The 27936-nt window shown below is 39.7% G+C and overlaps 1 protein-coding gene across 8 annotated transcripts in view; it reads left to right on the top strand.

Annotated features, from left to right (window-relative positions):
• The window catches only part of FAT3 (FAT atypical cadherin 3), a 669818-nt gene that overhangs the window by 279697 nt on the left and 362185 nt on the right, over positions 1–27936 (top strand). The window lies entirely within an intron of this gene.

The following is a 27936-nucleotide window of genomic DNA, read 5'->3' as shown; positions in this document are numbered from 1 at the left end:
CCCAGAATTTCCCATAAGTAATGAAGATTTAAAACCAACTAGTCCTGGGGCACCTGGGTGGCTCAGTCGGTTAAGCATCCGACTCTTGGTTTCCGCCCAGGTCATCATTTTGAGGTTCATGAGTTGGAGCCCTGCGTCAGGACTTACAGTGTGGAGCCTGCTTGGGATTCTCTCTCTCCCTCTCCCTCTCAGCCCCTCCCCTGCTCATGCTCTCTGTCTCTCTTTCTCTCTCTCAAAATAAATAAATACACTGAAAAAAAAAAAAAGCAACTAGTCCTAGTGTAGCACCTGCGTTTCTTGCCATTATCCTGTATCTTCTATTCCAGAGTTGTCAGGAAATACCTGTGTGTTTTTGTGAAGCTGTCCGGACTCTGCAAGCCTTCACAGAACATGTGGAAAATACAATTTCTGTCTTTAAAAAACTCTGTATTTCAGGTCCCCAAATCTAGTCAGGAATGGACCACAGGGTTCGGTAATTCTAATACATTAATAATCCTAATACATAAATTATATGCTTAAATGATGAGACATCATTGAGCATAATTTCAGGGCAGCATGAAAACTGGTTTAGGAGATGGATTTTTGATGTTGTTCTTTGAAGTTCTCAGGTTAAAAGAAATCTATGCCATTTTGCAATGTAAAAAAAATCAACAATCTAGTATGTTTTTTTTTTCCTACTGATCCATAACCTCCTCAAGGATAGGTCCTTTCTTCCATTTAATAATAAATCGTTGTATTTGTCTAGCAAATTATACTTTCCAAAGTGCTTTTGTAAACTCATCTCATTTGCTTCTCCTAGCAACCCAGCAAGGTAGGCAGGGCAGAGGATATTCTTCATGAATAGGTGAAGTGGCCGAGGCTCTTAGTGAGGGGAGCTATCCAAGGTCACAGGAGTAATTGGTGACAGAGCTGGGGATAGAATCCAGGTCTCTTGGCTCAGTGTGCATCTTCTCCCAAATGCCTATTTCAGTAAGATCAGACAGCTGCAACAATTTGTACACAATGAAATCTTCAACAAATGTTGACTGGCTGATTTGGCTCAAAACAATTGAAGAGATTTTTCACCATGATTTCCATTGTTTTTCTAAAGTAGCTTAGGAATGCATTATCTGTAGTTTGCCCGTGTGCAGAAAAGAAGCAGAAAGCAAACCACTGATCAGTCTTGAAAGTTGTTTCTTCAGACATCTGAAAAGTTTTCAGAGCAGGGAAGTTTGTGGTTTCTGTTCAATGGCACTTTCCTCATGCCATTTATATCACAGGCTCTCGTCTCTTCAGTCATCACTGGAGATAATCTCCCTGTAGCTAGTACAGTGGAGTCCAGGCTCATATTGGAGAGTATGTCCATTCGACCCCAGGGACTTCTGAGACATAATGTCCACTAGAAGGTTCTGAGAGAGTAGTAAAACTAGACATCCAGTACACTATTTTTTTCAGACTCTTTGATAGAGTAATTTAACAGAGTTCTTTGTGGTACGAGCCACATGAACTAGGGATGATTCACTCATTAGTGCTTAGCTATCTGAACCAAATTAGCTGGTTTAAATCAGAGTTCAAGAGACATTTCCAAGTTTTTTTTTTTATTTCTATTTTGGTAATATAAAATCTTCATTAGACATCTATTTTCTCTGGTGTTGACCCATACACAAGATGAACACTGACAATTTTCAATGCAAAAATTTGGGAATTGTAGATCAATTGTGCAGAGTATTGGTGAAGGTTTGGATTAGGGGCACTCTGCCAACATATAACCATGCTGTCCAGCTGTCCCATCTGACAAATGGATATTTAATAAAAGCCAATGGATTATACATGTGTAGCCTTTTGCTTAAAGAATATTGAGGCTAAATGAAGATTTTGCTCATGATTCTATCCCCAGTGCCCGGCACACATTCAATAAATTTTTGTTGCATGAATGTAGCATTGTGTTGTCGACCTTTGCCTTCTGCTCCCCCTGCTTCTCCACCTCACTGGTGCTGCCCCGTGCCCAGTTTTTAACCCTGGTTTTCTCCATTACAAACATATCATCCTTTCTATTGCTTCTTAGAAAATCTCTTCTCCTGCCGCCCATCTCCTACTTGGTGATCTTATTTACCCTATGAACCCAGATCACATGTTCTTCCTCTGTGATACCTTCTGTGACACCTACTCAAGTCAGTTTGTAACGTGCCTCTCTTTGCTAGACGCACACTTCCATGGCCATGGCTATGACTGACTCACCTCATTGTCGTATATCTGTGGCAGTGTTACTGGGTGGACTGGGGAGACCTTGCACCCGGTAGCCTCAATCCAGCTCATCCAAAAGATGTTGCCAGAGGCTCCTGGTCTAGTCATGAGAAAGAATTCAAGGACAGACACAACACAGTGGGTAAGTAGCACAAGCAGGAAAGTTTATTAAAGTGAAGGTATACTCTTGAGATATGACGGCAGCTGAGTTCAAGGGAGAGATGTGCCCCTAGGGTTTCGGTTTCTATCTTTAATGGACAGTTGTTAACAAGGGGTTGGAATATTCATTAACTGAGGCAGGGGTTTTTTGGAAGTAAGGTTACAAGCTTTCTTTTCCTTATTTGGTCAAGGGTTTCCTGTCAGGGCACACTTGGGGAGGAGATTTTACTATGTTCATATAATATGATGTAGGAATAATATGAACTTGCACATACTTTGTCAGCCATCTTGGTCCTGTCTGATTTGATCTGGTTTCTTGTGGAGTGCCTCCAGGACAGGCCTCTGACTTCCTCATCGTTGGCCATGACTTCCTGTTGCTGGCCTTCAGGTCTCTGATTAGAACCCAGCTAACTGTCTACTCTAACAGTGACTGTAAGTTCTGCTAGGCTTTCCCCACGAGTGCAGGACCTCTGTTCTACTCACACTGGAGTTCTAATTCAGGTAGTGGTGGGCACACAGTAGACACTTGCTAATTCCTGATTGGGTTGAAGGAAGGAAGGAACGTATTAGACTTGCAAACAACTTTATGAATGGAGGAAGGGATTTAGTCTTTTAAATTCTGAGAGTTGAATTTGAAGAGACCCTCCTGGGCAGTTGGGGAGAGTCTTAAGAGAGCACTGAAGGCAACACTCCAGAGCTGGGAGACGGTCAAGATTCAGCCTGACATTCGCGGTGATAATCATAAAAATGATTCACATCTATTCCATATTCCATACCCTTCACAGTGATTATGTTAACACTTAGAATGCCACAGCCTGGCCCATGTTCAGCTCCTTGCTTGGTTTGAGCATGTTTTACACTGAACCTGACTTTGCTGATAGAATTCAGTAGCATTTTCCTAGACTTGATCTGGAATTCTATAGCCTAGTTTGGGTCTCTCTGGTGCTTGTTTCCATAGGACCCTGGGCTGCTTCTTCCATAATGAAATAAGTGTGTTTCTAGGGTCACACTTCATTGCACTTTGCCACAGCAGCATGCTAAGTTTCTGCATCCCTCTCCCCAGCCTTCTCACAGCATCAGAGAAGGGACCATGGCAGGCTCTGTGCTGCCTGGCCCCTAAGCCTGAGAGCATTTTTGTTAGATAAATGAATCTGTATTGGGAGGGTTATTTTTATAGAGGCAATGCAAATCAATGCTAATGTCCATGCATTTTAAATACTACCAGGGGGTGCCTAGAGCAGGGCTTTGGCTGGAAAAAAAATATTTTAGCATGGAAAATTTTACCCAAATAAAAACTAAAGTGGATGCAGCTTTTGCACATACATTTCTGTCTTAACTCCCCTGTGAGGTGGGTGTCATTCTCACCTCAGTGTTATGAAGGAGGAAACCGAGGAGGCTCTTGAGAAATTTTGTTGTTGGCTGGAGGTCACACAGCTGGTCAATGACAGTGCAGACCTTGACCCAAGTCTGTCTCCGGATTTTATGATCTGACATCATCTGGTAATTATTGAGGTGACACGGCTTCAATTGGTCAGACACCATGGATCAATAGGACAAGGATGCTCTGTAAAGGAATCCAGGTTGTGGTCATTTTTGAAAGGTCTTACTTAAAAGCAAAAGGTGGACTAAAGGACTTTTTTAAGTTTCTTCTCTCTCTCCTGCTCTGCAATTCGATGCAGCTTTGTATGACTTGCAATCTTGAATACAGCTAGTGTGCCTACAATGGAGAATCTTCTACAGGTAAAACACACATGAGCAGTAGAGAATCTGGTTCTGTCATCCCTTTTAATACTTTTAAATTCATTGCACAGCTGTTTAGGAAGGGCCTTTGTTGTGCGGGGAGCAGTCTGCAATGCCCTTGGGAGCACAGCTGTGCAACAGGAAGGGGCAGACAGACCTGCTTCTGCCCCCAAAGAACTTGCCCTCTAGCATTTTACTTACTATAGCTGGAAAACCTACTGTTAAAAAATAACATTAAACTTCCCATGTTTCTAGAGTAGTAGTCATCGGTGCTATTCTTTTTATATTCACTTTGTCTTTTTCTTTTTGTGCTATTTCGGTATCATTTAATTAGGAAACATTTGTTGAAGATCCACTGTCTTCTTGACACACAGAATTGATGACTACGTGACCTGTGGCCTCGAATAGATATGTACAAAGGGAAAGTGGCTGTATAGTCTGTGAGTGCTGTATGAGTGGTTTGCAGAATTTACTTTGGAGGTCTAGTGGATGGAATTACTAAATCTGCTGGGGCGGGGGCGGGGGGCAGGGAAGGAAGATAAGGATTGGGAAACTCCCAAAATGGTGTGAGCCAACCTAGTCATTTTTGGAGTGGTAGCTCAAGACCATATATTTTATCACGTAATATAAAGTGCAAATGTCACTTAACTATTCAGATGTTAATTTTACATGACACTGAATAAAGTTTTGCTAAATAGTACCCAGCAGAGTATACCTTCAGTATCTGTGGATTTAACATCAATGATTTTGATTAATCAAGAACTATTTTATGGGTTCCTGATAGGAACACTTCCTAATCTTGCTGGGAATCCATGCATAATTACCTGGCTTTGGAATGCTTCATGGAGGCAAAGGACTTGGGGAGTGAGTGTGTCCAGCTGACTGTGCAGCTGTCACATCTGAACTTGTCTCTGTTGTTCCCCATGTCATCCTGAGTCGTCTTGTGCATGGGCAGAGCTGCGATTGCTTTGTTGAAAATGACCATCATTTGAAATATTAAATGCTGAAAAATTTAGAAAGGTAGTTAACTTGTGTTCGAAGAGAATGCACAAGGGATGTCTTTCCTCAGAAGAGTGTTAGCATAGAACTAAAAGAGCCTGTAAAATCATCTGAAACTTGGGGTGTTAACGTAGAGTATCCATTCTTTTTACATTGTGTCAGGGGGCCGATGGACGTAGAAATTTTTGGTGTTAGATTGGGACTGTACTGAAGCATAAGGAATTTGCTGTAATAGAGTAAATAATGTTGTGAAATTCAAAATGCCTTTAAGCTTCCTTGGGCTTTCATATTCCACATTACATCCACAGACTGATACAGTGCCTATAATGTAATAAATGCTCAATATACATTTGTTGTCTGGAATTAAAAAGTCTTATGGACATTAAAATGCTAATGCTCATCACACACATTACATATTTATTTTTCATTAAAGGATCAATTCCCAAAGATTTTTGGGGGCTAGATAGCATGTCTTTAGATTAAATGGTCATATAATTTAGTTTAGTTTGAGATATCTTATTATTTAGAAGGTATCTGTTTTCTTCTAGGAACATATTTGTGTTGGAGATTAAAAATATCTGTATCTATTAGGACAGCATTGACGGTCTAAAATGCTGGCCACCATGATTAGGCAGATTGTGAAAGAAATTTGGAGGAAAAAAATACAATGAAATGTTTCAAAATAGTGACATCTGTTAACTCACATTCAGTGCCTAATGTACATTTTTCCTTTATGTTTCTCTCTGTCTCTCTTTTCCTGAAAATATCCTTCCCTCAAGTTTCCCCCTTATCAGAACAAAGTAGTAAGAGGTAATTTTTTCAAGCCAAATGTGACAGAACACACATCAGCATTCAGGAATGAGGTTTTTGCACTAGGTAATAGTGTAATCGGTTTTGCCAGCAGCAGAATGTACAATCCTATTAGAGATGGGGAAAAGGAAAAGTATCACCTTAATTTACCTCTAGGCAATAGAGCAATAACTTGGGGTGCCTAAGGCTGCCTGTGTAAAGATACTTTAATCATGCAGTAAAAACATTTTTAGTCTGCTGCCTGCTTTAGATGAGGGAAGACTCTCCTAAGTTAATAAATGAAATTCATTCAGCATACAGTCTGGCAATGATGATATGCTATTCTTAATCTTTGTCAACATTAAATCTGTTAAAGAAATTTAGCAGGCTAGAATGAGATCGGTTTCCCCCACCACATTCCCTTTAAAAACTGGACTGTGGTCTTTGGATTGGGCTGATACTGCACAGGAAGGAATTTCTCCAAAAGGAAGGGAAGCCAGGGTTTCATTCCACAACCTTCAGACAGAAGCTGCTTTCTATTGTCTTGTACCTTTGGGACTGAACTCATTATAGTAACCATCAAAGTAGAAAGTCTTCAGCTGGGGGTATTTCTCATGTTTGCTTTCTGGCTGTATGGGGAATGTGATCTTTAATTAGTTCAGGATATAAAATATTGCAGAGAATTTCCCAGGCACACTCTGCTTTGTCGTCTAGGTCAGCAAATGCAATTCTGTTTTAATTGTGGCTGAGCTATTGTCTTAGACTGGTATTCCTAGAGTGCCTTTTACCAATTAATGGTAATATACTACTGGGAAATCATGTTGCTTTGTGGAAGCTCATAAATAGCAATACCCTAATAGGCTGTCTATTAATAGTAATACAAAGTCAAGGACCTAATGCCATTAAATGGTGGTATTCATGTGTGAAAGCCTTCTAGCAACTACTTTAAGGAATTTCACCAGTCAATTGTGTGTGTGAGTGTGAGTGTGTGTGTGTGTGTGTGTGTGTATGTATGTATCCATGTGCACATGCGTGTTTTCTTCGTGTCTCTTTCTCTCTTCTTTGTCTGTCTGTGGGGCTCTTTTCTACTATGAATTTCCATTTTCTGTCAACTCCATGATTGATTGGGTTCAGGGAAGCAACACGTGCCAGTTGTTGCCTTTGAACCTGCACTTCAGATGTGTGGCGTTTTATTTCCTCTCCTGCCTCTTGGCTTATCATCAATTCTAGCAGTGGATTTTGACATGTGCAAATTAATAATCATTCAGTCAAAATGAATATGGTGACCTTTGTGCCCACACAGTGTACTAAAAGGAGAAGGATGTGGTGCTCATGAACTCGAGGAGTTTACAATTTAATGAGAGAAGCAAAAATGGATGCTTTTGTGTGTATCTATATATTTTTCCATCCGTCTCTAATAGTCTGTCAACTTATTATAGTCTAATGTAACCACATGCTTTTTACATTCGCATGTGATATACTCCTGAGAATAGTAGTTAATTTTACGGAAGACAGAATTAAGAATTGAAGTGACCTCTCTAGGCTGGAAAGCTGAGCCGAGAGCAAGGCAAGAAAATATTACAGGGATAAAAATAAAACTTTAATTGAGGCTCAAAAATGTGATTATACAAATGCAGGATGGAAAGATGGCCCAGCGGTTCATATGAAAAACACTTGGATATTTTAGTGACCAGAGCCTGGAGATGAAGCAGAGTGTGAGATGGTTTCTTTCCAAGAAGCCTAATGCAGCCTCTGAGGACAGAGATAGACAAGTGTGGGTTTTAAATGAACCGGTTTTCCACGGCTCTGTCCAAACAGGCCACATGTGTCAGGGGTATTGCATTAAGGGAGATTTTCAGACTCAGTACCATCTAGGAGAAGATCGATAGTATAGGAAGAGATGGATAACAGCTATCTCACGAGAGTGAAGTTCAAAGACAACTCAGAATGTTGACTCCAAAAGGGAAAAGGTAGAAAGGAAATAAATTCATTTATTGTTTTAGGACTTGTGGAGTAGAAGAGGCTTTGTGCATAAGCTGTGTTATTTCAAGGAGTGAGAGTGAAGACAGGCAAATATATGAACCCAGTAATCACAACTGCCTATTGGTAGCACGCAAAGGCTTGGGAAGTAGGGAGCTCATGGGTAGTGAGCCTTCAGATGAGACCGAAAGGATACTAAAAGTCGAGGCCTGCCATCGGTGGATGCTTGCATTTGATGATCGTGATACACTTAACCGTGTTAAGGTTCTCAAGACATGCCACACTCAAAAAAGAAATAAACTTAAAAAAAGAAAACCCTCCCCCACTCTCTCGCTCTCAAAAAATAAACTTAAAATTAAAAAAAGACATGCCAAATGGACATGAGAGCAAAGCCTGATTCTATTGCTTACTAATAACGTGATCATGAAAAAGCTACTTCAACTTCACACCTGTTTCCTCATCTTTAAAATAATTGCCTTGGGGCGCCTGGGTGGCTCAGCCGGTTAAGCATCCGACTTCAGGTCATGTCATGATCTCGTGGTCTGTGGGTTCAAGCCTTGTGTCGGGCTCTGTGCTGACAACTCAGTTCCTAGAGCCTGCTTCCGATTCTGTGTCTCCCTCTCTCTCTCTCTCTGCCCCTCCCTTGCTTGCACTCTGTCCCTCTCTCTCAAAAATAAATGACATTAAAAAAAAAATAAAATATCCTCTCCAGCATCTATAGTCCCCTGATTTGTTCATTTTAGCCACTCTGACTGGCATGAGGTGATATCTCAGTGTGGTTTTGATTTGTATTTTCCTGATGAGGAGTGACGTTGAGCATCTTTTCATGTGCCTGTTGACCATCTGGATGTCTTCTTTAGAGAAGTGTCTATTAATGTTTTCTGCCTATTTCTTTATTGGATTATTTGTTTCTCAGGAGTGGAGTTTGGTGTGTTCTTTATAGACTTTGGATACTAGCCCTTTCTCTGATATGTCATTTACAAATATCTTTTTCCCATTCTGTCGATTGCCTTTTAGTTTTGTTGATTGTTTCCTTTGCAGTGCAGAAGCTTTTCATGTTCATGAGGTCCCAGTAGCTCATTTTTGCTTTTAATTCCTTTGCCTTGTACCCCGATGTTTATAGCAGCATTTTCAACAATAGCCAAATTATGGAAAGAGCCTAAATGTCTATCAGCTGATGGATGGATAAAGAAATTGTGGTTTATATACACAATAGAATACTACTTGGCAATGAGAAAGAATGAAATATGGCCTTTTGTAGCAATGTGGACGAACTGGAGAGTGTTATGCTAAGTGAAATAAGTCACACAGAGAAAGACAGATACAATATGTTTCCACTCGTATGTGGATCCTGAGAAACTTAACAGAAGACCATGGGGGAGGGGAAAGAAAAAACAAAAGTTAGAGAGGGAGGGAGCCAAACCATAAGAGACTCTTAAAAACTGAGAACAAACTGAGGGTTGATTGGAGGTGGGAGGGAGGGGAGGATGGGTGAGGGGCATTGAGGAGGGCACCTGTTGGGATGAGCACTGGGTGTTGTATGGAAACCAGTTTGACAATAAATTTCATATTAACAATAAATAAAATAAAATAAAATAAAATAAAATAAAATAAAATAAAATAAAATAGATTGCCTTAAGTACAGTGTAATAAGCACTCAATAAGAGGTAGCTATTATCGCTCTAACCTTTTGTACCAACTCGTCCTTCTTTACTTTAACCTGAGAAGTCAGCTGAAGATCAGCTGGTGAAATCCTGATGTAGTGCTCAGTTCACATTCCCTTGGTAGTGTTAGCCAGGATTCAATTTGTCAGCTGAATGTCAAGAAGTTTGAATCAGAAACTGTGGCAACAACAACAAAGTTCCAATTTGCCTTCATTCATTCTACCCACAGGACGTGGAAAGTGATATTGGCATCTTGCAACTTCATGAAAATTCCTGATTATAATACTCACATTGCCTTATAAAACAATAGTAACGATTTTAAAACAATAATGTTAACAGCCATAATTGCTAACATCTAATGAGTGCTTATTGTGTACCAGGCACTGTGCTAAACCGTTTAAATACTAAACAATTAGTGTTCCCTACTACTTGCATTGTAGTAGGTGGGTTAAACATATTATATATATTCTTTAAGACTCATGTACCTTCAGGAGGTGTCATCCCCACTTCATAGATAAGGAAACAGGTGGAGAAGTTATTACTTGCACAAGGGGACATCACTAATAAATGTCAGAGATAAAATTAGAATTTTCACCTGTATTTTCACTGTACTTCCTGACTCCAGAATCAGGTCTTTCTAGTCAATTCATCAGCTGTTTTCCACCTGCTTTGGCCATGACCCTCAGTAAGAAATATATTTAAATACGTTTTGTGTCACAACACACTATGCTTGCTCCCTCACATTCTGTCACACTTACAAAGCACCGTTCATCCTTTTTACACACGACACATTCCAATGTTTCCTATTCTGGTGCATTTCATTTTAAAAAATACACAAGTCAGACCTATTAAATTGATTTTGCATCTTACTAAATGATCTTTACTAACTGTAATTTTCAAAATAATGCACATGTGCTCTTTGTCTTCCTGTAGGAATAAAAATTCTCTGCATTGGGTAAATTATAGTACTCATATATGTAAAAGGATTTACTTCTTACTCTTTTAGATGGTCCAATGAAACGGTGTCATTTCTTAACGGCAGAGGTTATGGTGAAGGAGAAGCACATTATATGAATCATGTTGTCCAAATGAATTACTGCTGTCATCTGAATTAAAACAGATACGTTGTTCCAAATCAGAGTCCTAAGTGACTTGAACATTTCCATTGGAGATGGTGAATTATTATGTAATGGAAGCTAAATAGTTGTAGTTTTTCATTTTAAAACACCCATAGCTGTCAGGTTCAGATCACACACAAAAGCCAAGTTGTGCCATGAAAAATACCGTGTGAGGCCCGGAGAGCATACCGATTCCGCCAACGAGCCAGACATCTTGTGAGGTCAGTGCTCAGACGCAGGCATGGAGGGAACAAGTTTAACTTACTTTTGTGATTTTTTTCCATTCATCTCTTTTGGATGCTTCCCAGCGACTACGCCTATTTGTTTAAGGGGCATTTGAAACCTTTCTGGTCTCTGCTCGGGGCTCAGCTCTGAGAGCAGAAACAGAAGGAAGGTATTCCAAAGGTCCGTTGGGTGTGAACAACTGTTACTTTGGAGTTTAGTATTCATTCTCTATGGGAAATCAGGAAAATGGCTGATGAGCTCTGCCCAATAAAATAAAGCTTTTTTATAGCTGATGTTAAAATCGTATGTTGGCCATGTCTTTGAAGCATTTCCTTCACTGGCTAGGAATACATATATTACACTTTTGCCTCTTCTTCCTTGCTCTAATTTCTTTTTGTACAAGGACAGTTATCCTGGTGGGCTCGAAAGTCTTCCTGACAAGATTTACTTGTTAGCATGTTCCCTGGCAGGACATTTCTGTGAATGGCTGCAGTTCAGGAACATTTATTTCCCTTTCATCCAGTACACATTTGCTGAGTGATTACATGTGTCAGAGGCAGAAAGCACAGAAGATGCATAAGACATTGCCCCCCTTTAAGACACTCGTGGAGGGGCACCTGCCTGGCTCAGTCGGTGGACCATGCAGCTCTTGATCTTGGGGTTGTGAGTTCAAGCCTCACGTTGGGTATAGATTATTAAAAAAAAAAAAAAAGACTCACAGAGGTATCCAACTTATAAAGAAAATTGCAAAGTAGTGTATTAAATGCCGTAATAATGGTAGATATAAATATACCGGTGTGAAATAATGGCCATGTGTATTTGGGAGGTTGATGGCTTCAGGAAGCAGGAAGTGCTCAATTTCTGTCTTAGAGGTGGGGGAGGGTGGTTCTTCCAGGCAGAGGGAACAACATAGAGCAATTGCATGCTCTGTGAGGCAGGGAGAGGAAGGGGACAAGGGTGGAGAGAAGAGTGAAAGCCTCGTGGAAATGGCCGTGGCCGTCCAGTGGAGGTTGTCCACGTTCACTTGCTACCTTGTTTGAATTGGCTCTGGACGCTGGAGCACCCGTCTGATCACTTCCAGGCCAGGTTTTTCTGCAGAGACTGACTCTGGCTGGCGCTCCCTCTTATAGTTGTCCTTGGACTTGCTGAGACTTGCTGTTGGAGACTGAGCAGATGGTACACTGATTCGTGACTTTGGGTGTCCGTTTACATCTCTGGTCCCAGCTCCTGTTTGTGCAGCAGATGCATTTTTGAGGAGCTGAAGCTGAAAGTGCCAGTGCGCTGCTGCTGTGCCGCATTGCCTTCTCTGTGCTGCCTCTGCCGCGAGGCCAGGTTACAGACCCACGACTGCTGCAGCTTTGTATGGCTTATGTGAATACGGTGCCAGTTGGTGACAAGCTTAGATTCTCTCAGCTGGGCCTCATGCTAATTTAATTAAACTTTGCTTTTAGCAGCTCTTCCTGTTTCCACTCTCCTGAGAACTAGGTGTATTTTTTTTTTTCTTTTTGGTTTTCAACTCGTTGCCACATGTTGCACACTGTTGATGGATGTAACAAATTATAATAATTCTTGGCTGGGCTCTTCACGCACAATCATCCAAACTCCATTGGTGATAGAAACACCATGCACTCATTCAACAAATATTTATTGTTCATGTACTGTGTGCACAAGCTGCCAGGTGCCCTGTAGGTGCTGGAGTCTGTGTTGAGTAAGGCAGGCAGAATCCTCTCTGCGCTGGCGGGGGGCGGTGGGGGGGGGGATTACAGTCCAGTGGGGAGATAGACATTAATCCCATAATCAAGAAAGATCACATGTGATGAAACCCACTCCTCAAGGAATACTTCTATGACTAGAGAACATGCCTAAGTTTTGAGCAGGCAGCTGGTCAGAAGTGGCCCTTAATTCAAGAATTCCTTCATGCAACCTACAATCCGGAGTGATCTCCCAAAACTCCAGGCTACATCTGCAATCTCTTTTAATACCACCTTTCCTGTGTTGTTCCTTTCTGTTGCAACGTTCCATAGGGACCTGGAATTTCATCTCTGTTGGACTCTGAAGAGTTAGATGCACGAAAGAAGGAAGGGTGGCTATAGCAATGTCCCGTGAGAATCCAGGAGCCATCGTTTTTTGGACACCTTCCGTCTTTTCTCTTTGATCTTAGTTTATCCGTATTATCTGACCAAGAAGCTATCCTAAGTTTAACCTAGAACTGCTTGGGTTGAATGAGACCCTCTGGATACCAGTCTCATACATCTTTATTTTAGTGAAGCAACTTTCCTTTAGATATTGGATATTTATCAATAATGTACATACACTGTCTGTACCTAGCCTCAGAACCCTTCATTCGACTATTTGCACACATTTTTAAAAATTTTTATGTTTTTATTTTATTTTGAAAGAGAGACAGAGTGTGAGCAGGGAAGGGGCAGAGAGAGAGAGGGAGACACAGAATCCGAAGCAGGCTTCAGGCTCTGAGCTGTCAGCACAGAGCCTGACACGGGGCTCGAACTTACGGACTGTAAGATCATGACCTGAGCCGAAGTGGGACGCCCAACCGACTGAGCCACCCAGGTGCCCCTGTTTGCACACATTTTTATTTTTTTTTATTTTTATTTTTTATTTTTTTTTAACGTTTATTTATTTTTGAGACAGAGAGAGACAGAGCATGAACGGGGGAGGGGCAGAGAGAGAGGGAGACACAGAACCGGAAGCAGGCTCCAGGCTCTGAGCCATCAGCCCAGAGCCCAACGCGGGGCTCGAACTCACGGACCGTGAGATCGTGACCTGAGCTGAAGTCAGACGCTTAACCAACTGTGCCACCCAGGCGCCCCATGTTTGCACACATTTTTAAACAGCATGCTAATATAGTATCATACTATAATTTTTATATTATCTTGAATTTCAACAGTAATACAGATACCACATTGTTACTCCTTTTACTTTGGAGTTCCTAAAAGAGTGGTTTCTGATTCTGTTCATATTACTTGCCTCACATTGTGGGCCGTGTCTCAATTAATGTTCTTACCAACAGGAGAAAAATCAACATGATTTTTCATCTCTGTCTTGAGGAAACTGCATAGCAATTTGTTCACAAATCTCAATAATTTGTTCTAAAACTAACATTTACCTGTATTGCTATTTACACAGCTTGGAATTGCTAAGCACGTTTAAACCTAGACATTCAGAAAGAGCTATCCTATCTGCAGCATATAAGTAGCAACAGACTCATCACACAGTTTTCCCCTCCTCTTTGACTTTCCTAGTGCAAGTCAACATATTTACCCAAAATGCAGGCCTTGTGCATAAGCAACCTTAGCTGAAGGGCTATAACTACTTGAAGAGTTGTCTTTTGTTTTCTTGGCAAAGCCGGTCTAACAGAGTGAGTTAGTATTTGCCTGTGTCTTGTCAGTGCCTCTGGTACTGTCCGCAGAGCCAGTGGGCACATTTCGTCTCAATTACAAATAGAAGATGAATGCAGGGTGGTGTGTGTGTGTCAGAGGTTAGAACCATTTAATAGGATGAAATGCGAATGAAAATTGGAAAACAATCCAACATATCTATAGAAGATGAGAAAGGGAGAAACTCAATTAGAGAAAACCATACACTTTCCTCCTTCTGGGCTTGGGTTTCTTTGCACTATTGTAGTTGCTTATTTGGTTTTAAATAGGAAAGCAAAGAGTTTATTGTTTCCATTGTGCAGAAAGGTAAGGTGGTTTCAAGGATTTCATTCATGTGCTCTAATGCTTATGTATAGTCTCTATAACCTAATCAGCCTGACTTAATTACCTACGTATGGCATTGTCTGTGCGATTTTGACAACACTGGCCAAAGGAAAAAGCAATTTTGTGAGATTTAACCTTGAAAGGGTGAAAGAGAACAGAAGTTCTGTGGGGTGCTTTTCCCATGATAAGCTTTTATAAACTTGTCATAATAAAATGCGATTGTGGGTTTTTAGCCCACAAATAGGAAGAACAACAACAATGCTAAACTTAGACCTGGATCCATCTTCTTTGTTTGGTGTGTGTTTCCCTTCCATTACCTACAATGTGTTTTTGCCAAGGGAATAAATTCAGCTATTTTGGTATCAGATGTGCAGTTATCTGTGCAACCTCAGTAAAAATATTTTCTTGGTAAACATCAAATCAGCTGTGAAAGTCAAGAGTGCATTCACTTGAGAAAAGAATAAGTGAGCTGTATGCTTTCATTATTTTATTAGGAGGTTACTGAAGGCTGTGCTTCTTCTGGGGTAGTAGGAATGAGATTTCCGTCTGGATGGATGGATGCCCCTTACTTACTTTTTATATTCGGATATAGGAGACATAAAAAAAATAATATGAAAGCGTTCTCTCTGACTTGGAGACAGAGATCCCCCAAAAGGAAAATTTCCGCAATGCTTCAGCATGAAAGGAGAGAAATTCCAGTGGATCAGACCCATTTTAAAAAGTGGACTTTGGACCAGCCTACGTTGCTTACGCATGATCTTTCGTGGACACGTGGGTGTGCACACAGACTCCAAAGTTTTTACCTTGGTCACCTTGATGTAGGGAATCTTTCTTGGAGTCTTACTTTCTTGAAGGTGAAAAGCCTTTTCCAAGCAAAACTCAAATTCCCAGTCCAAATGAAGACTCGTGGTAGCTAGTCTTCTAGAGACCCTAAATGTTCTTTGTGCTGAGTTAGAGTAAATAAGAGTAAATAGACTAAATAAGTCTAAATATTGGATTAAAGTATGACTAATATCTGACAGCACATCCACCTGAAAATATTCTTACTTGAGGAGCTAAAGGTTATGTTCTGACACTTCATTGAAAAATCCCACAGCACTTTTCAAGGCTGAAGACTTTGATTTTGTGGACAAATTTTAATTTAATTAAGGTTGTGCCTTATGTACAATCTGTCTTGTCAACAACATTTTCAGCACCATCTCTCTGTCAGCAGTGTTTTGTCTTACCACAAAAACATGGCCTTTTGTTGTTGAGTCAAATCATTAAAATACGATGAGGAATGGTTTAAAGATTTTTATTTACAAGGTCTGCTGCCATCTCCATAGATGATAAAGTTGTGTATTGTTTTTTACTTTTTCATTTTCCTCAACAATAATACAAATCCTGTAAAAATTTAGTCAAAGATAGGGATCAGAAACCACCGGTGGGTATATAATTGGTAGAAACTTTGTGGATGGCAGTTGATTCAAACGCTTTCAAAACGTTTATTCGCTTTGACCCACCAACTCTACTTTTAGGAATTTATCCTAAAAGATAATTTAAAAAAAGATGTAGTTACAAGGTTATTCATCTGTACATGAATTATAATAGTGAAAAATAAAATACGACCTAGCAAATGACCTAACAACAGGGGCTTCCTTGAGTAAATGATTAGCATCATGCATTTCAGCATTAGCATACTTTTAGGAATTTATCCTAAAAGATAATTTAAAAAAAGATGTAGTTACAAGGTTATTCATCTGTACATGAATTATAATAGTGAAAAATAAAATATGACCTAACAAATGACTTAACAACAGGGGCTTCCTTGAGTAAATGATTAGCATCATGCATTTCAGCTCAAGCAATATTGTTTGAGCACCTAGTCTGTACTAGGTATGCCACAGTGCTGTAACGGGGAAAATCCTTGCACACAGAGAGCTTACATTTCCTTGTGTTTGTGGGTTAGTGGCAAGTGGGCATCACTACTAAACAGTCATTAAAAGGCAATCTCATGGAACTATAGCTATTGATGTGGAAAGATGTTCAGTAAGCAATGGTGAACGAGGATCTACAATTACAGAGAAATAATGCTGCTTTAAGGTGACAATAATATAGAACTAAGGCAATGCACTAAGGATATTAACAGTTATTATCTCTAGGCCACAAGTGAATGAGTGCTTTTTTTAAAAAAAAAATTATTTATAGTGTATAATTTCTTCTTTAATGGAGTGTTAAACATTTTTTAAACACAAAGATTTACCTAATTACCAATGTGAATGCTACAAAACTTCCTGCGAGGCCAAAGATCGTTCCTTTGTTCTTTGTTCCTTCTTTCCTTTCTTTGTGACTATCTCTGTTTTCCTTCCTTCTTCCTCCCTTCTTTCCTTCCACCTTTCTGCCTTCTCTCTCTCTCTCTCTCTCTCTCTCTGTCTCTCTCTCTCTCCCTCTCTCTCGTCGATAACTGAAACATGGAAACAGAAAATAAGTTCAGTTTCCCTCAGATAGCTATTCCTTTGTTTGTCTACCATTGCTAAAAGAAAATATTTCTAGGAGCACCTGGATGGCCCAGTCTTAACCGACTGACTCATGATTTCAGCTCAGGTCATGGTTTGTGGGATCAAGCCCTGCGTTGGGCTCTGTGCTGATAGTGCAGACCCTGCTTGGGATTCTTTTTCCCTCTCTCTCTCTCTGCCCCTATCCCACTTGCATGGTCTCTCTCTCTCTCTCTCTCTCTCTCTCTCTTTCTGAATATAAATATATAAATGTTTTTTTAAAAAGAAAATATTTCTAGATATCTAACCCAAATCCTTTGTAGTGAAGGTTGTGCTTATTTCTTCTTCTAAAGAAATAGAATCTAGCTAATTGCTGCCCTTCATGTAAATGTAATAAACCTCCATCTTTTCAGGCCCTTAACAAAACCACTTTTCTTGACTTTATTTTTTTATATTGTTTGAGAGCATTTTCCACTGCTTTAGATTTCACCCTTCTATTCTAGTCAGCTGTGAGGCTCTCTATCCTTGCGCTGTGTATGGTACTTATGCTAATTAGCACAGACCACAGACAGGGTTTGAGGCTGGGAATAATCTGGGTTACAGGAAAGGAAAAAAAAACAACAACAACACTGAATGCAAGCTGATGTATTGCTCACAGTCTGGTATGCTGTCTGCTTCCTGTTTCCAGGCTGTTGGTGCTTGGTGGCCCACTACACAGACTAGAATTACTGTACAGAGAGAATAGGTATGCATTTTGAGTCTGTTAAAAACTGGTCCCGAAAAGTTCATTTTTTTAAAAAAATCAAGTACCAAATATATGTTTACCAAGCCCCTAGAACTTCCTGGCCAGGGAGGCTATCAGGCATGCAGCTAAGATTTAGAATTCCTGAGTTCCAAACAGACAAGGAGAGCTGTCCATTTTCATTAACTCCAAAGAAAAGCTTGAATTCAGCCCACAGCCCTTTGCCTTAATCATAGGAGCAGCCCTCCAGCTTCCAGTCTTGGGAAATAACATGGAATGAAGGCGGCTTGCATTTCAGTACATAATTGTTCCCAACAACTGGGTTGTGGGTCTTTCTTCTCCTCCTGCAAAGATGAAAGATGTCTAATCAATAAGAGTCGGCGTGAAGAGGAGGGAGCAGAGTAGAACAAAAGTGTCCAGGGTGGATGCCAATCCGTGGATGAGAGCCCGCGGAGAGGGAGCGCCTTGCTGATGTTTTATCTGGGAGCCTGAGGCTTTGATTCTGACTGCCTACAGTGTGTACCTGGGAGCAGTGCAGCATTTATGTGCATGATAAAATCAACTGATGTCTTCATCAAGCTTTGTTTTTGCTTCAAGTCTTGGGGATATTACCATGACACCATCTGCATTCTAGGTAGCAAAGGGACGACCCCAAACTAGACATAGTTTTTAAGAAAAATTTGTCTTTTAAATGGGATAATTCACAGATGGAGCATTGAATTTCAGAGCAAGTTAACTATCAATTCTGCGTATACATTCAAGAAGTCTAAAACCAATGACAAACACAACCTATTGCCATTTTGTTTTGCCTATGGATCACAAGGTAGCAAAAATCTAGTTGACTTAGGTTTTTTTTGTTGTTGTTGTTTTTGTAATGTAGGTATTTTTCAGCCTGCTTGTCTAGAAAGACTCCGATATCCCAACTTACCCGCCATTTGCCAGACGTTACGATGCTATCCTTCATTTACTTACTCAATGTTTATAGCGTTCCCTAGGATAAAGGGACAAAAAGAAAGTGCTAAGGAAGAGGCAGAAGAGGTAAGTCCCAGCCCTGGCTGTCTGAGTGGCGGGGGTTTCTCGGAACCTGAAACCTCCTTGAAGCATGAGGAGGAGAGAGGTCATTTGTGGAGGCACGGACAGAAAGAGCAGCACGTGCAGGTGTACACAGAAGCAAAGGAGGAGTGGACATTCAAGGAAGACTCGGTCCTCCAGTGCATTCTATCTCAAACCAATCCAACATCTGAGAATCTTCTGAGAAGATCTGAAAATGAATTCTGAATAACGCATCACAGCAACTTTTAGAAATTGAGGAAAGCAATGAAACTATTGAAGTTCTTATCATCAAAGAGCTGATACCGTCCCACTGTGAGGAGCACATGGGCATGGAATTGCCTTCTTCTTTCATGATAATGGACACATGTGGATAGATCAGCAGGCAACTCCTGTAATGAAAAGAGTGTGTGACTCCTTTTCAGTGCTCTAGATTCCAGGGCTGACTTTGCCACTTGATTAGCTGGACCATTCACTGAAAAGCCCCAATTTAAAAAGGGCAAGTGTATGTTTACATAAGTTATATGCCAAGTATGTGATGTAGAAGGTACATAATATATATAAGATATATGCATGTATTACATGTCCACACTAAGTGTATTTGAAACATTTTAAATATCTGAGATTCTCTCCACTCACAATTTCTCTGTTCATCTTGCCTCATCCCATTTCAACTCATTTCAGTTGTGCCGTATATTTCAGACTGGTGGCAATTATAGATACAACCACAGGAGTGCATTGAGTGACCCTGGTTGGGCCTATGAGGATAAAATCCCCATTCTTCCTTAATTGTTACCACCCTCTGCTCAGAACAATGATGCCTGTTAAGGCATTAAGAGCCTTATGCCAGTCCAGGGGTGAATCAGAACAGAAAGAACAATACTGTCCGTATGATCCTGCTGCGGGCAAGCAAGGGTTGGATAAAAATGGTTATGGATTCCATGAAGAAATCCCATGTGTTCTCAGAAATGAGTCTAGCAAGAGTTTGATTCTGGAAGGAATAATCAGTTTAAAAATGCCCTTAGATGCGAACCATGGGGGTAGCTGGGTAAAGGGTGTGCAGGAACTCCCTGTACATTCCCTTGCACCATCCTGTGATAATCAATCATTATTGCAAAATAAAACAAAAAGTTAACAAAATTTTTAAATGCACTGAGAATTGGAAAGTAGTGTTTTGACTAATCAGAAATGATAATTAAATGTATAGGCACAAATAAACAGACTCTGTGAAGGACATCTACAATGAATATGCCATCAGGTTTTTCTTTTTTTTTAAGTTGCTTTGTCCTTGTTTTGGGGTTTTTTTTTGGTTTGTTCTTTGTTTTTTAACTGTCTCAGAATCTACATTACTTACCTTGGTAAGAGGTTTTTCATCATGTGATAAGCTCCCCACACCCAAAGCATCCCCTGAACCATTTTTGACAGAGCTGTTGGGGGCTTGGGGGTGTCATTTGTTTGGAGCAAGATGTCATGTGAGACCTAGGATGTGGCCTATGGGGATATGGCTGGAAAGTAGATAAGGTGAGTAACCTAGCATGTAATGGTCACCTGATTATGAACAGCTCCATACAATTGTTCTTTCATATTAAATATTTAGAGCTTATTCAATGAGAACAATGTGTGTATGTGTATGTGTGTGTGTGTGTGTGTGCGCATGTGTGTGTGTGTGTATATATATATATATATATATACACATATATATGTATGTATATATATATATATATGTATGTGTATGTGTATATATATATGTGTGTGTGTGTGTGTGTGTGTGTGTGTATATTTTCGAATATTTTTGAATGAAAAGGAACAATTATAACTAGCATGTGATTCACGCTGGGGTCAACTAGTTCCAGTTTAAGCTGTGCACGGTTCTATAGCAATTAATTACTGTTTGTGTATCTGCTTCTACAACTAAACAAACTAAATATTAAGATGCCCAAAGAATTCCAGTCCTCCATTGCCCTTATTATACATCAAAGAAAGATGAAATAAGAAGAGAAAAAAAATGTATAAACATGAACATATCTCAAAAATTAAAAAAAATGTATTTAAAAACCCCGATTGTATTTTTTAAATGACATTTTCATACGTATCAGCATAAATTCAAGCATCTCCATTGAATCTGCTTTTAGCATTTCCGTGGTAGATGCAAATGGGAGGGTAGGATGTATCCCCATCTGGAATATTCCACCTGAGCTCTTGCCACTGAACTGCACTATCTGGAACATGCTAAAAGCTCACTGTGGATGGTTTATCTTTTTTTATTTAAAGTTTATTTATTTGTTTTGAGAGAGAGAGAGAGAGAGAGAGAGAGAGAGAGGGAGACAGAGATAAAAGTGGCAGAGGTGCAGAGAGAGAGGGAGAGAGAGAAAATCCCAAACAGGTTCTACACCACCAGCACAGAACCTGATGTGGGGCTGGAACTCAGGAGCTGTCATGATCATGACCCAAGCAGAAATCAAGGGTTGGATGCTTAGCCAACTGAGCCACCTGGGTGGTCCTGGTTTATCTTTTAAGTAAGATTTATTAACTGCCCATTTCTACCCCCCCTTTGGACACACTTGTGAATGGACAGATATTCATGTCCTATTGATTTCAGAGGCAGAGATGGGGAGGCAGAAAGGACTAGAAGCCTACATGGCACATGAGGACAGAGCTCATAGATTGGAGAAGAAAAACCCTGGAAAGAGAGGATCATCTTCTGATATTTGAAGACCTATCACAGGTGAATGGTGGTTTGCAGACCTGTTTTGGTTTATTTGAGATCTGAGCAGGGGTACAGGTAGAAATAGCATTCAGAACTAGAGAGAGAGTGGCCTCAGTTTGAAGAACTTCCTGCTAGCTGAAAGTCCCTAGTAAATAATTAGGGCCCTGTCACCAGATTCAGAACAGAGGCTGGGTGTCCCATCAGAGATGTGGGAAGGATGCTTTCACTAGCGGTCAGTAATACCTACCGGTCTTTGAAGTCCCTTTCAGATCTGATCAAGTGAGACTGATTTATCTCATCAGTGAATTAAACTAACCTACTTTTGATTGGATGTCAGGAACTAAATGCCTTCATGAAAACAAATTTATTGGGGTGCCTGGGTGTCTCAGCTGGTTAAGCTTCCACTCTTGATTTGGGCTCAGGACATGATCTCCTGGTTTGTAAGTTCGAGCCCTGCATCTGGCTCTGCATTGACAGTACTGACAGTGTGGAGCCTACGTAAGATTCTCTGCTTCTGCCCCTGTCCCCCTATCTCTCACAATAGATAAACAAATTTAAAAATAAATAAAAGAGAAAAAAAAACAAATTTATTGCATGCCTGCTCTATGCCAGGCACCAGATAGAAACTTTCCTTATTGAGCCCATTTTCTGTAATGGGCAGATGAAAGGAGGCTCCTTTGTGGAGATCAATACTGCTGTCTGTATTGAGATCAATTAGCTAACAATACTGTGTTAGCTAATGGACTAAGAATATGCATTTTTTTATACATCAAAACAAACAGACTCTCTTTGCAGAGAATTGATACTTTTTTAATATTCTATAAGGATAGACCAAGAAGGACCTTTTTAAATATTTTTTTCATAGTCAATATGGAGGGAGACCTCAAACAGGAAGGTATAATATTAACTTAATATGGTTTGCTCAATTAATAACTCTGTTAGTGGGAAAAATATCTTTGGACATGAAATACTATGTGTATTTGATATGTTTATGGATTTAAGAAGACAATATAATGTTTTGGTTGACAACTGGTCTCGAATTTGACAGACCAAAGTTTGAGAACTAGATTTTCTATTTACTGGCTGAGTGATCACTGGCAAGTTTCTTAACCTAAATCTGTTTTCTCATCTGTAATAAGGAAATAGAAATAGTAACTACTTTATGAGTGTTTGGCACTAATAAGTACTCGCTGAATGAATGAACAGCTAAGACATTTTAATGAAGAATGCATTTATTGTACCTTTTATAGTTCCAGTCACACAATGATCAAACAGTGATAGGTATAGAGGTGTTGGTAGTGATGACAGGGGTTGTAAAATTGTTCCTATTTGGGGGTAATGTGATCATCTATATAGAAAATGACATGGAATTTGTAACAACTCCTTACAACTAATAAGTGAGTTTAACAAGGCTGCAGAATATAAGATTAACATAACAAAAACCAATCATATTTAATATACAAACAACAAACAATTAAAATTAAAATAATAACATCATTACAATAGCAATAAAAATATGAAATTCCAGGGGATAAATTTGGCAAAAGATGTACAAGGTCTGTGTACTAGAGCTCTAAAGCATTGTTTAGAGAAATAAAAGAAGACATAAATAAATGGAGAGATACACCATTTTCATGGATCAATGGACTCAAAGTTGTTAAGATGTCAGTTCTTTCCAAAATGATCTATAGAGTTAACACAATCCCAGTTAAAATGCTAATAGGTTTTCTTAAATTTTATATGGACTCTAAAGCTGATTCTACACTTCATATGGAAATACTAAGGATCTGGAATAGCCCAAACAACTTTGTAAGAGATGGGCAAAATTGAAAGAGTTAACACTTCCTAATTTCAAGACTTACTATGAAGCTACATTAATTAAGACAATGTGATACTGATGCAAACATAGCAAAAAAGATCAATGGAACAGAATGGAGAGTCCAGAAATAGACTCATATATACATGATCAATTGATTTTTGACAAAGATACAAAGGCAATTCAGTGGAGGAAAGATCATCTTTTCAATAAATATGGCTGGAACCATGAATATCTACATACATTAAAAGAAAAAAAAGAACTTAGACCCATATATTGCACCATATATAAACATTAACTCAAAATTGATCATAGATATAAAACCTAGGATTATTAAATTATAGAAGAAAATGTAGGAGAAAATCTTTATGACCTCTTAGATGATTTCTTAGATGCACCAAAAGCATGATCTATAAAAGAAAAAAAAAAATTTTGATTGGATATCATTAAAATTAAAATTTTCTGTGCTTCAAAAGCTATTATTAAGAGAATGAAAAGATAAGCAGCAGCCTGGAGGAAAATATTTGAATACCACATATCTGATAAAACACTTTTAGCCACATATAAAGGACTCTTAAATCTCAGTAATAAGAAAACAAACACCCTAATCTGAAAAATGGATAAACAATCTGAACATTTATCCAAACAAGACATACACATTGAAAATAATCACTTTTAGGGAGGGGTGCCTGGGTGGCTCAGTCGGTTAAGAGTCCAACTTCTGCTCAGGTCATGATCTTGCGGTCCGTGGGTTTGAGCCCAGCGTCAGGCTCTGTGCTGACAGCTCAGAGCTGGAAACCTGCCTCAGATTCTGTGTCCCCCCTCTCTCACTGCCCCTCCCCCACCCATGCTCTGTCTTTCTCTGTCTCTCAAAAGTAAAATAAATGTTAAGAAAAAAAAAAAGAAAATAAGCACTTTTAAAGATGCTCAATATCAGCAGGAGGATGCAAATTAAAATTACAAGCCACCACTGCATAGCACTGGAATGTCAGAACTTAAGGAAACTTACCACGCAAAGTATGCCAAAAGTGAGAATGTGTAACAACTGGTATGTTCCATATTTACTGCTAGTGAAGTACTTGCACATAAAGCTTGCATAGGAATGTTCTTGGCAGTTTTATTTGTAGTATCTAAAAACTGAAAGCAACCGAAATGCCCATCAATAAGTCAATGATTGAAACGAATCTTGGTATACTCATACAATGGAATACTTTATGATTTGTTATACCTCAGTATATTAATGAGTTATATGATGAGTTATACCTCAGTTTTAAGAAATTAATGCATGGTGGTTATCACAAAACTAAGGGCTCATTACATGGTTTTGGTGATCTTTGGGCAATCTCAAAAGTGAGTTTTTGCTTAATAGGAAAGGTCATGTGGGCTTACATTTTTAGTTCTGACCATGTCATAATTAGCTATGAGAAAATAATAGAAAGCAAGAAAATGCTGTCACTGGGCATTTGTTGTATTAGTCAGATTAATGTGGAGCCTTGGATGAATCTGAGAATAATGATTAACACATTTCAGGATCATTCTTGTCATTTTTTCCTCAAAATTTTAGAGCATTGGCCTGATCTCTGAACATTTAAGTTCCAAGATACTCATCCCCACTTCTAGTTAGTGACTAAATATAGCTGTAAATATTGTATTTTAATCGGAAAGAATTCTGATTTCTAGAGGATATATCTGATCCTTTATTAAAAAATGAAGTAAAATTCCACTCATATTTTAATTGGCATTAGTGGATGTCTTTCATCCAAGGACTTATCAAAATCATTTTGTAAAATATTTTTTAATGGTTATTTATTTTTGAGAGAGATAGCGTGTGTGAGCAAGGAAGGGACAGAGAGACAGGGAGAAAGAATCCCAAGCAGGCTCTGGCTGTCAGTGCACAGCCTCCCGTGGGGCTCAGTCACATGAACTGTGAGATCATGACCTGAGCCAAAATCAAGAGTCGCATGCTTAACCAATTGAGCCACCCAGGCGCCCCTCAAAACCATTTAATGTCCAAAGCCTGTGATATACTATCTTCCAGTTTGACAGGTGCGAGAAAAGGGAATTAAGTGACTTCCAGAGATCACAAAGCAGGTCTGTGTGTGTGTGTGTGTGTGTGTGCACCCGCGCATGTGTGCATGTGCTTATACATGCATGTGAGTGTTTGAGTGCATGCGTGGTAGGTAGTCAGCCAAGATACAAACAAAACTGACCCAACTTCTTTGATTTTGTTGTGTTGTGTTCTCTTTTTAGTGGTTTATTTTACTATTTCCCAAATAGGCCAGTTATTTTCACAAAAAGGTATGTCATGGGCAAGTCACAAAGACTATGAAAGAATGCCACATGAACAGAGAAGAGAGAAATATCTAAGGCAATAGTCCATGCCAGAAGTCTCTCCTCTCAAAATTGTCCCTTGCTTTTGAATGTGGTTACTGTTTATAAGGCTTCCAGTACTGCTTTTGATTCACATTTACATAACATATTCTCAGCATCTACTGTGTTACAAGTATTTTGCCGGTTTTTTGACATACATTTAATTACAAGATCACTGGTTACATGTAATCATGATTACATGATTAAGCTAGACTTCCTTGGTTTAAACACCTTGTCCATGGCCAAACAGGTAGTACTCTACCAAACAGGTAGATTTACAAAACAGTAAATCCAGGAGTCTAGATTTGAAATTAGAGCATTTGAAGCAAACAGACCTGAGTTCAACAATTAGCCCTTCAACCTTGGACAAGTTACCTACTCACACTTGAGACTTCCTGACCCATCCATAGAAGACAATTATAAAGTTCATATTACAGAGAAGCTGTGTTGCAAGCTTCACAGCACTTTATAAATGCTCAGTAAATGCTATTTCACTTGCCTCCTACCCTCTTCTGGTGCTAGGTTTTTTGCCCTTCCTAGTATATCAGTCCAAACCAGTACAAAACCAAAGAAGACAGAGTCCTCCTGGCTGTTGACTGTGCAGTTTTCTCCTTAGAGCATATATCCTCATCAGACATCTGTCTTCTCAGCAAAATTATGAGTGCTCTGAAGACAGAGATCTTCTCTCAGTCATCACTGTTCTTCCAGTGTCCAGCACAGGGTCCAGTAGATGCTTATGAATTGAATTGACAGATCTCATGCCCAGCTTCTCAGTGCTTCCCATGCTTCCCATGCATCTTTAGAGCATTCTTTGCAACCCATGTCCTGCATCCCAGGTCCTGCCAGCCTACTCTATGTCTCCATTCCAGAGACTGCTTGCTTTCATGTCACCCTCTGACTTGAAAAGCTCTAATCCCCTTGGGTGCCAGTGAAACCCATGTCTGCACAGTGTCTCATGGCTGTGACTGCTGTGAGTGTTCCAGAAAGCTGGCCACGGTGTCTGTGGTAGGCCTGAGACTTATAGAGGTGCTTATGTCTGACCCAGTCTCCGGCTCTCTAGCCTCTCTGGACCTTAATGTCATGTTGACGTTCTACACTGTCTCCGCCCCTTTTATAAGGCTGCCTGTCACTCATTTAGTCAATGGACACATAGCATTATGTTTATACTCATTGTGTTTTACTCTTCCTGCTTTTCTCCCTACCCTGTTATCTGCTATCTGTCCTTCTAATGCCATATTGGCATTTCTATTTTGACATTGAGATAACACCCATGAATCTATAGGAACCCATATTGTCTTATATATTTCCATTGGGAATATTTAAGATTATCTAGTACTGGGGTGCCTGGCTGGCTCAGTTGAGAGAGCGTGTAACTCTTGATCTTGGAGTTGTAAATTTGAATCCCATGGTGGATGTAGAGATTACTTAACAATAAAATCTTAAAAAAAAAAAGATTATCTTTTGTCCTGTTGCATAACAGTATGCAGGGTTCTTAGCTGGATAACTTTGGAGCTGAATCTTCACCATCAGTTAGATTCTCTCCTTTTGAATAGTTTAGTTATTCTGAGTTTTGGGCAACTTTGAGAATTCCAGCCCCACTGTTTCTGGACAGATTCCCTCCTCTCTTCCAATTGCCGTACTTGGCATTTTGCTTACATAGGGTCTGTAGGTCAAACTATGTGCCTAATACAGTCTGAACTTTGATGGGAATACAGAGGACAGAGGATCCAGATCTATTAGAGATTAGAGAACGATTTCTTGACTTTTTCCATGGCTTTCTTTTGGGGTATAAGGATTTACATGAATTGCATGCCTTCCACAAGTATCCTGACTGCTGTTAGAGATTTTATAAGCCAAGCCCAAGTTTTCCCACCACAGTGAAAATGCTTAGGCACTCCTCTATTAAGTTTCTGTAGCCTGGTGATTTGAGTGAGGGCTGTGAAGATATTCAAGAGCACTGTGTTTTCTCTCCAGCTTTTCTGGCAGACATCTGATTTCCTGGTTGGCACTTGTTTCCACCATGAAATGGGAAAGGTGAAGGGAGCAGATCGGGCATTTTTCTGCTTCTAATTTAAAATGATTGTCCATGAGTATCTCTCAGAGTAGGTCAGAATTTATTTAGCACCCTCTGTAGAGTTCTTGAGGGGGTAAAGATCAT

The sequence above is a fragment of the Felis catus genome, chromosome D1, assembly GCF_018350175.1.
Source record: "Felis catus isolate Fca126 chromosome D1, F.catus_Fca126_mat1.0, whole genome shotgun sequence".
Lineage (NCBI taxonomy): Eukaryota > Metazoa > Chordata > Mammalia > Carnivora > Felidae > Felis > Felis catus.
This window is presented reverse-complemented; position numbering and strand designations above follow the sequence as displayed.